The following is a 13,711-nucleotide window of genomic DNA, read 5'->3' on the forward strand; positions in this document are numbered from 1 at the left end:
CCCCCCCCACCCCCGGTAATTGACATCTTACACGTGCGACGTTTTCGGAATAATCTTCTCATTGAACGCGTTACATAGGCAACAAAGCAAGTTGTACAAAGAGAACACACCCCAATGTTCTCTATTGAAGCAAATATGATTTCTTGGAATATTTTCCTTTCTTTTATAGAATAGCCTAGACACGGACTTATCTTTAAATGCATTTGATTTCCAGCTGCCATCATCGTATTTTGAGGAATACCTGACATAAAGGCCTGTGTGCATGCCTCTATTCTAAAAATGTACAAGATGTATGAACTAGCTCTAGAAAACAAACTTTGATGCGAAATGCAGTAAGCAGGACATACGGTCTCATAAGTAAGCTGATGTGATGAGTTACTGATATTTTATTGTCACAATGTTTATGGAGTTCCCTCTATAATGTCAGGACGTTGTATAAAACAGGGTATATTACAAAAACATTGAGTCGTACAAAATGCATATAACTTAAACGCATTCTTTCGTATTAAAATCATTAAACATTCGTCGCCTTTTTTCCACAATGCCATAACTAGCTTTTCGATAGCTTTGAGAAACGGCGTTTAATGATTTGAGTGTCGGTTACTTAACACTACTCATTAGTCTATTTACTATTATTCAAATGATTAAAAGAGGTTATTGGTAAATCGGCGTATAAAATATACACTTGGTTGTTTGTAGATATGAAATATATTTTATTTATCTCATATCAGCGATATCAGATTAACAAATTGTACACACATGCAAGTATAAAAGTTATAATTCAAAGAAATACAACACTCTCTGTATATATTTAAAGCCAAATAACCACGAAATATTAATACGAAAATATGTTTACGTACACTAAATAATATAGACAGAAGCTGATCCACACAAAAGAAAATTTTAATGCGGTTTCCCTAGCGATATGAACAACAAAAAATTTATTTATTTCCAAGAAAAGGTTTAACATAAAACAATGCTTACTTTCGTTTCAGTAACCGTTGGTTTTAAAGTTTCCAAACATATCATTTAGTTCCAATATTCTAATCCAGATACCAATTTTCTTGAACCATCCATGTATAACCCAAGTTTATTAATGCAGTTAGTAACTAAAAATGATTAAGATTTCACTGTTAAATGTCCTTGTCTAATTAAGTGGAAACTGTAATTAGACATTATGTAATATGCAACGATAATTTCCTCATTACATAAATCACATTAACATTAATTCTATTGAGAACTTTTCATGTTTAAGTCAAAATAAATGTTTTGAACATATGACTTCTGGTGACGTCACTCGTAGAATAAGCAAACAGTAGCCGAAATATAACAGTTACGAAGATGTACATGATACATTTGCCCCTAACACCCGCTTAAGCGGAATTATATTCTGTATATACATTAAACTGGATTTCATGATCCAAAGGAATTAGAGCACATAACAAGATTGCTGTTGTTATAGATAATAAAAATTATAAAGAGATCCCTTGTAGGTCTATGAAAGGTGATATTTTGAAGTTAACTATTTGAATTGCCGATTGTCCTACGGATTTTGAACGAACATTACAACTCTTTATAATTCCCTTTATGAGTTATATTGTCCTATACGTCAAGTTTCTTTTGTATCGCCGAATGATATATTATTTAGATACGGTTAGAGAACCGAAAATTTAGTAGCACCAGCTTCTGTATTAGCTTTAGTTATGGCATAGTCATGATTTCCTTTTGTTGCGGGGGATTATTTCTCTTTAACAAGAATGTCAAAGACGTCTATTAAGAGTTAAAACATTTAGTGTTAAGCAACAATAACAACGCATTTGAGTCAAATTCTCAATTACAATGACAAGCACTAGCTTTCATTTCATATTGTGCATAACTTTGATTCTCGTTTGTTTATTTTTTGTGTGTAATTTTCCATAGGAAGCAGACAGGAGACACTAATAAAAGTGTCGCCTGCTATTTAAAAAGAGAACTGGAGAACTGGTTTAAACCTTAACTATCTAAATTCAGAGAAACGTTCAAACAAATATGCGCAGTTGTTGAACCAAAAGTATAAGTTTATGAAATTGCATATATATGCATTAAACAAGTATCCGAAAATCTCCCAGACGCAATGTGATAGTTTCCTTATGGTATAATTAGAATGTGTGAAACTTTAATTATTGTAAACATGCGGATAATAAAGTAAATGATTTCTAGAGATTTCCTAACTGTTAAGGGAATTTAATACTTAACTGATGTATAGTTAATGTTTCGCAATATTGAAGGAAATGTGGATGTATATGATAGAGTACTAGTTGGTGCTGACGTATACTTGACAAATTCTATTTTTAGATTAGAAAACCCTACATTTTTGTCTTAAAAGCATATTGATACACAGTGTATAGCAAAGAAAGTTTATATACGAATTGTGAGTGCCTACAGCTTCCAAAATAAAGCAATTATTACATGAAATAATAATTGCTCACTAACTTTAAACATTGAATTATAAGAAAACAAAGACAAACAAATTTCAATATTTATCTTTATTGTCTTATGATGGATAATCTTTACATTACGAGAACCACAGTTGCCGTCTTCTGGTTCGCACTATTTCAGTTCGCGAGCAGCGTTCCTATCGAAAAACAGTCTAATTCAAGAATGTCAGAAAGTGCATTATTACACAAACGGTCGGCAGCCTCTGTTAATTTCTTAATGAAAAGTGATTTACATAAACAGCTTCAAAATAGAGATGATCCTCTAGAGGGTATCGCATTAGCCAGTCAACAGGACTTTAATAACGAGCTTGTTTGTCCACAAGAAGTTTCAACGGGATTGAACGATCCTGTACATAAAAAGTCAATCTGTCCCTGGTACTACAGGGCATCACATGATCCAACAAGATTTCCATCCGTAGTTCTCATTGCAGAGCCACTCTGTGATTACGCCATTGGCTCAAATGGTGCATACGAATGCTTGCCAATAACAGAGAGTTTGACAGTACTAAGACAACAGAACTACCTTGACGGGGATGGAAACTACGTATGGGAAGAAAAAACCATGGCGACAGTTATAGGTTTTACCGCTGCTGGAAGACGACTCACTGAAAACTCACCACAGTCTGCCACAGTAGCACCAAGTAACCAGCATACACCAGAATGGGCAAAGCGGTAAAAGGCTCTGTCCATATACCGCAAGAAACGCTGAGAGTCTAAAGTACTTTAATAACACTGCCAGTAAGGCATTCTTGTCCGAGTTTATGGACATGATTGTTAGACCATAATGGTCGTATTTAGTGTAACTATAGTTATCATAGTGACATTATCGTAGATTGTCACAGTATTAATTTCGATGTAATATGTCAGCGTAATTGTAATTGTTATATGCGTATAGATTGTGTAGTGAACGGATATGAAAGTGTAATGGGACATAAATCAGTATTTCTTTGCGTGACTGCTACAAAAATAACGAGTGTTGTAGAAAATGTTGCCAAAAGACATATTAAGTAATTACATATATTTATAAATTTTATCAATTGAGTTCAGATCTCTTTTTCTGTTATACGTGTATGCATTTAATTTATGCCTGTAATTCTAAAATGTGCAATAATTATTTGTTACATGATAGTTTATTTAATTGCAATGTTTCGATTTAGACGACTAAGTTTATAATTTTAATTAAATGTATTTTGTTAAGTTTTATTGCAATGCTTTATCTAAACTGTTTTATTTCATCATTTTATTTCATTTATTTTGCTAAGTTTGAAATAAAAATGTGGAATAGACTTTCGTTTTTATTACATTTATAGACTGTTTCAAGATACTCATTGGTATCTTTTGAGGTAAAACTTATGCCCCATGGTACAAACTTGTTGACTTGTTGTGATTTTTTCCAACCTGGGTTAAAGAAGTAAAAAAAATGTTTGCATCAATCAACAATCTTCATACGGTTTTATTGATATCCATTTCTAGTTTACCTAAAATTTGTTACATCTCAATATCAGATATACGTGTTATATAAAAATGTCTTAATATTTAATATAAGCCAGTGGAATTACATTGTAATTAAGTACACTTGAAAGTGGTGACGTAGTCCAAGACGTTTTAAGCTTGAAACTGATTGAGAAACCGTGTCAGAAATGTTTTTAGTAATTTAAATCTTAGATAAAAATTTCAAAAGTTTTAACAACAGATGAAAGTAGTCTGCGAGTCTGAAAAAAGAGAATAAAACCAAGCCATGTGCAGTCTGCTATGTTTTGAGAAATTAAAATTATCAAATAATGAAGACTTTCGAGCGGTTTATCGTCTAATTTACCACGGTTTAGAGTTCAGATGCGTAGGAATTGAACCACGAGGGCGTTAGCCCGAGTGGTTAAATACTGAAGCATCTGAACGATGAATCATGGTAAACTAGACGATAAATCACAAGAAGGCATTGATTGTTTTCATTCTGACATGCTCATTGACATATTTTAATAAAAATTATGCTGGACTTCATTTACTCGAGGAATAATTTACTGGACATCATGCGGCAATTAGACGTCATAATTGACACCATAATGCTCACTTACCGGTGCGCGCGTCAACCGTTGTTTATCGCAGAATATACAGAGCTTGATTTCCTTCTTTGTTTAGCTGGATATATATCAAATTGAACCATGTTAGAATCTTAGATAAAAATTGAAAAAGTTTTAACAACAGATGAAAATAGACTTCGAGTCTAAACAAATTGAATTAGACCAAGCCGGTATCTGTTAATGCTAATACAAGTACAACAAGAGCTTGTAGAACACGAAATGCCCCCTTGATGCATTCAGTAATTGCACAAGGAACAGAAATTATTTGCTCACTGTAAACAAAAGTTCTACTGTTCCGATTCAATGTGACCTTGACCTTTGACCTATTGACCTCAAAATCAACAGGGGTCATCTACTGGTCATGATCAACCTCCCTATTAAGTTTCGTGATCCTAGGCCCAAGCGTTCTCAAGTTATCGTCCGGAAAGGGTTTAACTGTTCCAGGTCAATGTGACCTTGACCTTTGGCCTACTGATCTCAAAATCTATAGGGGTCATCTACTGGTCATGACCAATCTCCCTATCAGATTTCGTGATCCTAGGCCCAAGCGTTCTCAACTAATCTCCTGGAAACTGTTTAAATGTTCCGGGTCACTGTAACCTTGACCTTTGACCTACTGACCTCAAAATCAATACAGTTCATTTTCTGGTCATGATTAACATCTCTATCACGTTTCATGATCCTTGACCCAAGCGTTCTTGAGTTATCGTCCGGAAACCGTTTAACTGTTTCTGGCCAATGTGAACTTGAACTTTGACCTACTGACCTCAAAATCAGTAGGAGTCATTTGCTGGTCCTGACCAGCCTTCCTGTCAACTTTCACGATCCTAGGCCCAAGTATTCTTGAGTTATCATCCTGAAACCGTTTAACTGTTCTGGGTCACTGTCACCTTGATCTTTGACATACTGACCTCAAAATCAATAGAGATCATTTGCTGATCATGACCAACCGCTCTTTCAACTTTCATGATCATAGGCCTAAGCGTTCTTGAGTTATCATCCGGAAATGGTTTAGCTGTTCCGGATCACTGTGACCTTGACCTTTGATATACTGATCTCAAAATCAATAGGGGTCATCTGCTAGTGATGACCAACCTCCCTATCAACTTTTATGATCCTAGGCCTAATTGTTTTTGAGTTACCATCCGGAAACGGATTGGTCTACATACCGACCGACCGACAGACCGACCGACATCTGCAAAACAATATACCCCTCCTTCTTCGCAGGACATACGGTGAGGAACAGATGATGGCTCTAATATTTTAAAGTAATCTGATGTGATGAGTTAACACTCGTGTGTCATGATATTTTATTGTCACAATGTTTACGGAGTGTCCTTTATAATATTAGGATATCGTATTAAACATTTATCGTATTAAAATCATTAAACAAATGTAAAAATAGTTTATTTACATCAGACATATTTACAACTTTCAGTCGTCATGTACCACGATTCTTCATCACAGTTCAACGAACACATTTAGGGACAGGCAAAAACTACAAGTGATTTCAATTGTACATCATAAGTCTATTAACTATTATTATAGTAACTAAATAAGATTCTAATGATTAAAAGAGGTCTTACACTTTGAAATATATTGGTAAATCGGCGTGTAAAATATACATTGGTTGTTTATAGAAATAAAATAGATTTCATTAACCATATATCAGCTTGCGCTGTAAATTTTACACACATGCATGTATTTAAGTTATAATTCATAGAAATAAAACAATCTTCGTATATATTCCAAGCCAAATAACCACGAGATATTAATACGAAATTATGTGTAAGTACACTAAATAAAATAATACAGAAGCTGATCCACGCAAAAGATAATTTCAATGTGGTTTCCATGGCGATATGAACATTTTTTAGAAGTACAAAAATCTTATTTATTTCCAAAAAAAGTTTTACATGAAACAATGCTTACGTTTGTTTCAGAAACCGTAGATTTTCAATTTTCCAGACATTTCATTTAGTTCCAATATACTAGTCCAGATACCAGTTTTCATAAACCATCCTTATGTAACTCAAATATATTAATGTAGTTAAATTTGACTGTTAAATTTCCCTGTGTAATTAATTAAGTGCTTTGAAATATTGGGAAGCTGTAATTAGATATTATGTAACTGTCCAACGGAAATTGAATGAATCACATTAACATTAACTCTATTTAGACTAGAACTTTTCACGTTTTAGTCCAAATAAATTTATGCTTCTGATGACGTCACTCGTAGAGCCGAACTATTACAATAACAAAGATGTATATGACACACGTGTGCTAAATTGCAACACCCAATTTTCCCCTCACACTTGCTTAAACTGAATTATCAAGATCTATAAAAAACACTAAAGTAAATATAATGTTGTTGTTATAGATAATAAAAGCTATAAGGCGATCCATTGTAAGTCTATGAAAGGTGATATTTTGAAATAAACTGTTTGAATTGCCGATTGTCCGACGGATTTTAAACGAACATTACAACTCTTTATAATTCCCTTCATGAGTTATATTGTACTATAAGTCAAGTTTCTTTCGTATGACCTTATATCATTTAGATACGGTTAGAGTACCGACAATTTAGTAGAATCTAGCACTAGCTTGAATCTTAGCTTTAGTATTGGCAAAGTCATGATTTCATTTTGTTGCTGCGAACTGTTTCTCTTTTAACAAGAACGTCATAGACGTATTAAGTGTTAAAACATACATTTAGAGGTTGAATCAAATTCACAACTAAAATGACATGCACTACACTTCATTATATATTTTGTATCATTGTGATTCTTGTTTGTTTTCTTAATATTTTCAAAAGGAAGGAGACAAAAGACTAATAAAAGTATCGCCTGCTATTTAAAACAGGTTTAATTCTTAGACACTCCACCATCTAAATTCAAAGAAACTTTCAAACAAATATACGCAGTGGTAGAACCCAAAGTATAAGGTGATAAAATCGTATAATATATTTGTAATTCATAATATTAAAGATGTATTGAACAAGTATCCAAAAATCTCCCTCCTTGTGTCAACCGAATGTAATATTATAGTTTTCTTATGATTTAATTAAATGCGCGAAACTTAATTGCAAACATGCGGATAATAAAGTAAGAGGTTACTAGAGATTTCAGAGTTGTTAAGGAAGTCCTTAACGGATGTATATTTGATTTTGATCGGGATGGGGTTGCATATGATACAGTACTTTCTGGTTTTGTTTTTGGTAGTTGACTAAAATTTTATTTTTATAGTACGGAAAAATCCACAGACTGTTATAAATATTAAAGTTATTAAGATGTCACAGCAAAACAAGTACGACAGATCAAATGCAAAACGTATTTTGTGAAAATAATTAAAGTTTTGTCTTTAAAGCATATTGAAAACTGATATACAGTGTATAGCAAAGAAAGATCATATATGAATTGTAAGTGGCACAAAATAAAGCAAATACAGTAATTATTACGTGAAATAATAATTGCTTACTAACGTTAAATATTGAAATATAAGAAAAAGAGACAAAACAAATTTCAAAATTTATCTTTATTGTTTTAAGATGGATTATCATTACATTACGAGAACCATAGTTGCCGCCTTCTGGTTCGCACTATTTCAGTTAGCGAGCAGCGTTCCAATCAGAAAACAGTCTGAATCAAGAATGTCAGAAAAAGCGTCACTACACAAGCGGTCGGCAGTCTCTGTTTATTTCTTAATGAACAGTGTTTCACATTACAAGCTTTTAAATAGAGATGATCCTCTAGAGGGTATCGCATTAGCCAGTCAACAGGATATTAATAACGAGCTTGTTTGTCCGCAAGAAGTTGTAAAGGGATTGGAGGATCGTGTACATAAAAAGTCAACCTGTCCCTGGTACTACAGGGCATCACATGACTCAACAAGATTTCCATCCGTAGTTCACATTGCAGAGCCACTCTGTGACTACGCCATTGGTTCAAATGGTGCATACGAATGCTGGCCAATAAAACAGAATTTGACAGTACTAAGACAACAAAACTACCTTGATGGGGATGGAAACTACGTATGGGAAGAAGAAACCATGACGCCAGTTATAGGGTTTACCGCTGCCGGAAGACGACTCACTGAAAACTCACCACAGTCTGCCACAGAAGCGCCAAATAACGAGCATACACCAGAATGGGCAAAGCGGTAAAAGGCTTTATAGCACTGCCAGTGATGCATTCTTGTCCGAGTTTATGGACATGGTTGTTAGACCATCATGGTCGTTTTTAGTGTAACTATAGTCACCATAAGTCACCATAATGGCATCATATTAGAATGTCACATTGTAAATTTCAGATCTCATTTTGCGAGCTGTTTTTCAAGTTTTGATCGGGTGTACATATGTATTGATATTATATGGAATGTAGTATAATGTTATATGTCAGCGTAATTATAATTATTATATGCGTATACATTGTGTAGTGAACGGATGTGAATGTGTAATGGGACATATATCAGTATTTATTTGCGTGAATTGTAGAAAAATGTTGCCAAAAGACATATTAATTAATTACATATATTTATAAATTTCATCAATTGAGTTCAGATCTCTTTTTCTGTTATACGTGTATGCATTTAATTCATGCCTATAATCTACAATGTGCAATAATTATTTGTTACATGATAATTAATTTAATTGCAATGTTTTGATTTAGACGATTAAGTTTATAATTTCAATTTAATTTATTTTGTTATGATTTTTGCAATGCTTTATCTAAACTGTTTTATTTCATTATTTCTGTAATTTCATTTATTTTGTAAAGTTAGAAATAAAAATGTGGAATAGACTTCCGTTTTTATCACTTTTACAGACAGTTTCAAGATACTTATTGGTATCTTTCGAGGTAAAACGGATGCCCCTAAAAATGTCTGTTTTGGCACATTATTGTTGACTTGTTGTGAATTTTTCCAACCTGTGTTAAAGAAGTAAAAAATAGTCTGAACCAATCAACAATCTTCATGCGGTTTTATTTATATCCATTACTAGTCCAGCTCAAATTTGTTACATCTCAATATCAGACATACATTTTATATAAATGGAGCTTATCATAGTATTCACCCTAGTTTTAATGTCTGTTCATGTCCAATTTGTTACATCTCAATATCAGACATACATTTTATATAAATGGAGCTTATCATAGTCTTCACCCTAGTTTTAATGTCTGTTCATGTCAAATTTGTTACATCTCAATATCAGACATACATTTTATATAAATGGAGTTTATCATAGTATTCACCCTAGTTTTAATGTCTTAATACACTGACGAGATATGAAAACGCAACAAACATATGCCTGAATATATTTTGTACTACAAAAGGCATCACATTGAAATGTTCAACACACTATATACCCATTGTGTTCAAATTTAATCGGTACAACAGACAGTAAAATTAACACAGTGGGTATAAAGTATCTAGATGTGTATGTGTTGAACATTTCAAGGTGATGCTTTTTGTAGTAAAAATATATTCAGGCATTTTTAAAGACTCGCAGACTATTTTAATCTGTTGTTAATACTTTTTAAATTTTTATCTAACATTTTAATCTCCTATGTGAGGCAGTAATCAAAACTATATCTTAAATATTTCAGTATGTCGAGGAAGATATAGGAATATATGATAGTCTCTTTTGCATTATTACACGATTTGCATGTTAAATATGTTATAGTTTTGTATAAAGTAAGTACACAAGACTTAAGGAAATTAAATCAAATTGAATTTAATAGTGAAATAGGCCACTAGATACGTGAAATACAGGAACACAATTTAATACAATGCACACGTGTGAATACAGATAAAATAGGCATCAACACGTTTTCATTTACAAAAAGACATCAACACGTAATTTTCATTTACAAAAAGACATCAGCACGTTATTTTCATTTACAAATAGGTTAAGGTCGCTGACTTCAAATCACTTGCCCCTCATCGATGTGGGTTCGAGTCTCACTCGGGGCGTTGAATTCTTCATGTGAGGAAGCCATCCAGCTGGCTTATGGAAGGTCGGTGGTTCTACCCAGGTTCCCGCTCGTGATGAAATAATGCACGGAGGGGCACCTGGGGTCTTCCTCCACCATTAAAGCTGGAAAGTCGCCATATGACCTATCATGTGTCGGTGCGACGATAAATCCAACAAAAAAAAAAAGACATCAGCACGTTATTTTCATTTACAAAAAGACATTAGCACGTTATTTTCATTTACAAAAAGAAAAATACCTTGATCGTGATAATGGCAAAATATGTTTGACTTTGACGCTTGAGAGCTCAATAGTTCAAACTATAGACTCGTCATCAACAGATTTGTTTTATCTTTTTCAGATTTGAATCACTGCCTGCTACAACTACTCAGAACGGCTTGGTCTGTCACACAGGCTGACGGGGTTCAATATCCGAACAATGCGAAAGTTCATTGAAAAATGTGGGGGTGGGATGGGGGTGTTTTTAAGATATTCCTTTCGTAATTTTGATCTTTTTTATAAGTATTTTGATTATTGGAATCCTTTCATATAAAATACCATACATGAAGCCTCATCAGCGGTTACTGTTGTTTCGCCAACTGTGATTAACTTAATTGCTTCCGTGAGCCAGAGTCTGCTATTATAATGACAAGTACATATTTTCCAGCCAATCATTAATTAGTTACAATAATAACACGTTTTATTTGCACATATATACACCACATTAGGTATTTTGTAAAATAGTTTATCCTGATTTGAAAAAGGGTATTACAATATACAACATATTTTCATATGTTATTTCATTTATCTATATATCTCATAAGAATATATGAGTTCACATATCGATATGGTGTTAATAAATGACAATTTTTAGAATGAAATACTAAAACAAATTTACGACTCTATTGGATATTGAACCAAAAACTATTACAATGCTTATAGTCACATCTATTTTGTTGTTACGATCAATCATTATTCCCATATAAATTTTATTGAATCATACTGATTTTTAAACTTTACCTAGATAACAGACCGTTTCATTACTAAAATATACAAAAACATCGCTGTCCTCGAGATTGTATTGTTTTGTCATTCTTACACAACAATAATGTAATTCCATAAGATAATAGGTAAGGGTAGATTTCTCGGAAGCACAGAGCACCACAAACAAAGCCTCAGAGCCACGCATTTGCGAAGTAGGCCTACAACAAAAAGAATCTGTAACGGAAAAACATTATATTTGGTGAGCGTTAAAATTAGGATACAGCGTTTTCTATGGGGTTTTAACATAGATTACATTAACAAAAAGATGAATTTCATCTATTATAGCACAATTTACAGAGACGCACATCTTTAGATGTTTTGATATGGCAAACTGTTCTTATGGCTAGACAATTTACACCTGAATTGAAGTTTGGCATAGTACTTTTTAATTTCCTAACATGTAGAATATTCAAGTGATTTTCATTTTTATAAGACTGTTTGTAATATTTATACTAATATAGCTTGAAACAGCTGATGTCAGTGAGCATTTTGTTGTAGCCAGATATTACCAAAACCATTTGAAGTATTAAAGCGAAGATCCTACTTTCGTTACTATTCATTATTTGAAATAAAAACTCCACCGTTTTTAAATCCATTTTGTTTCGTTATATTAACAGTTAGATGTCACACTTAAAGTAATCAGCCAACAAAACGGATTCAATTTGTTAGCCGTGTACTGCATCAGACACTAAAGCTAATTCTTTAAGATTTGGATGAAGTCAAAGTACAACGGGTACAACGGGACGCCTTTACTGTGTATCAAATTAAACAAATTGGAGATTACAAGTATCCCCGCTTCAATCCGATTAGGTAATCATAATCGTCTTTAAAGCCAGTATTACCTCGTACTCGAGTCCGTTCAGAAGAATACAGACTATCTATGGCTTTAAAGAATTTTCAACATCTTGCCGTGAATCCTTCCACTTTCACTCTCTTGTACAGAATCAAACGCTACTTTGAAGTCTACAAACGCAATTTTCCGCCCTTTTTGGCTAAGAATTTACGTGTAAGAGCTGAAGAATGAAATACTGCCAGCTGGGGAATAATACTGTGTGAAGCATGATTGGGTCTCCCACATAAAATGTCAAAGCGTTACCATAAAAACGTCAATCGTATACTTAACACCGATGTATATTGTTTTCCAATTATGTGTACCAAGGAGATACCGCGGCAGTAAATTACACAATTTGTGTGTAGACACTATAATAACACTACTCAACTGTTACGGGAACTCGTCGTCATCATAAAGACGATCAAATTGTTTTAAAGTAATGGCAACGTAACTTCCGCTGATTGAATGAACGCCTTGATGGATCTCTATCAATGTGGAACAACTATATTTGACGGCCTTTTTGTTGAAGTTCTTGTAACAACAACATGCAAGTAATTTCGCTGGAATCTTCAACATATGTCTTCTTAATTGAAGCTGCAACTCTATATAATATAATTTGCCTTCACTCGTTGATGCTCAGCTCATATAATACTATGATATATATATAACACTCAGCTACCACATTCGTATAACCACGATGCTCGTAAGACTGAACCTCGTCTGCCTGTAGATTTCCAACGAACTATGAGTTGAACCTTCTTTTCTATGTCTTAATTTATACGCTTTTTCCATCCCCGTCAAGGTTGTTTGAATTTTCTCACATATGTAACAAAATAATTATGTTGAAAAACACAGGTGAAAGGTTCAGCAAAATCGAATGATGTTGAGCGTATTTGTTTTATTCTACGTCCTCGACCCAGTTTTTAAAGTCACGTAAATGTGTACAATTTACAAGCATGCGAATTTCATTATAATTCAACAAAATGATTTTTCATTTTAACATATCTTTGGAATAAATCTAAATATGATTTGTTAATGTACTATATAGCAGTAAAAAGTCCGTTTTACACCTCTGTATCACTATGAACGATGTTTGTTTGTTTTGTTAACTACTTTTACGTTGATTTTGTGACTTTTTGAAAATAAATAAAATGATATCTTCGTACAATTTCATTTCTTTGAAATTTTTAACAACATACTTGTCTAAATACGTGAGATATTATGAAAGATATCCTAAAAATATCGATATGATTGGCATTTTAAGGAATATTTTGATGAAAATATCAAACGCTTCCAGATTTTTCTACTCCA

This window comes from Mercenaria mercenaria, chromosome 12 (genome assembly GCF_021730395.1).
Source record: "Mercenaria mercenaria strain notata chromosome 12, MADL_Memer_1, whole genome shotgun sequence".
Classification (NCBI taxonomy): domain Eukaryota; kingdom Metazoa; phylum Mollusca; class Bivalvia; order Venerida; family Veneridae; genus Mercenaria; species Mercenaria mercenaria.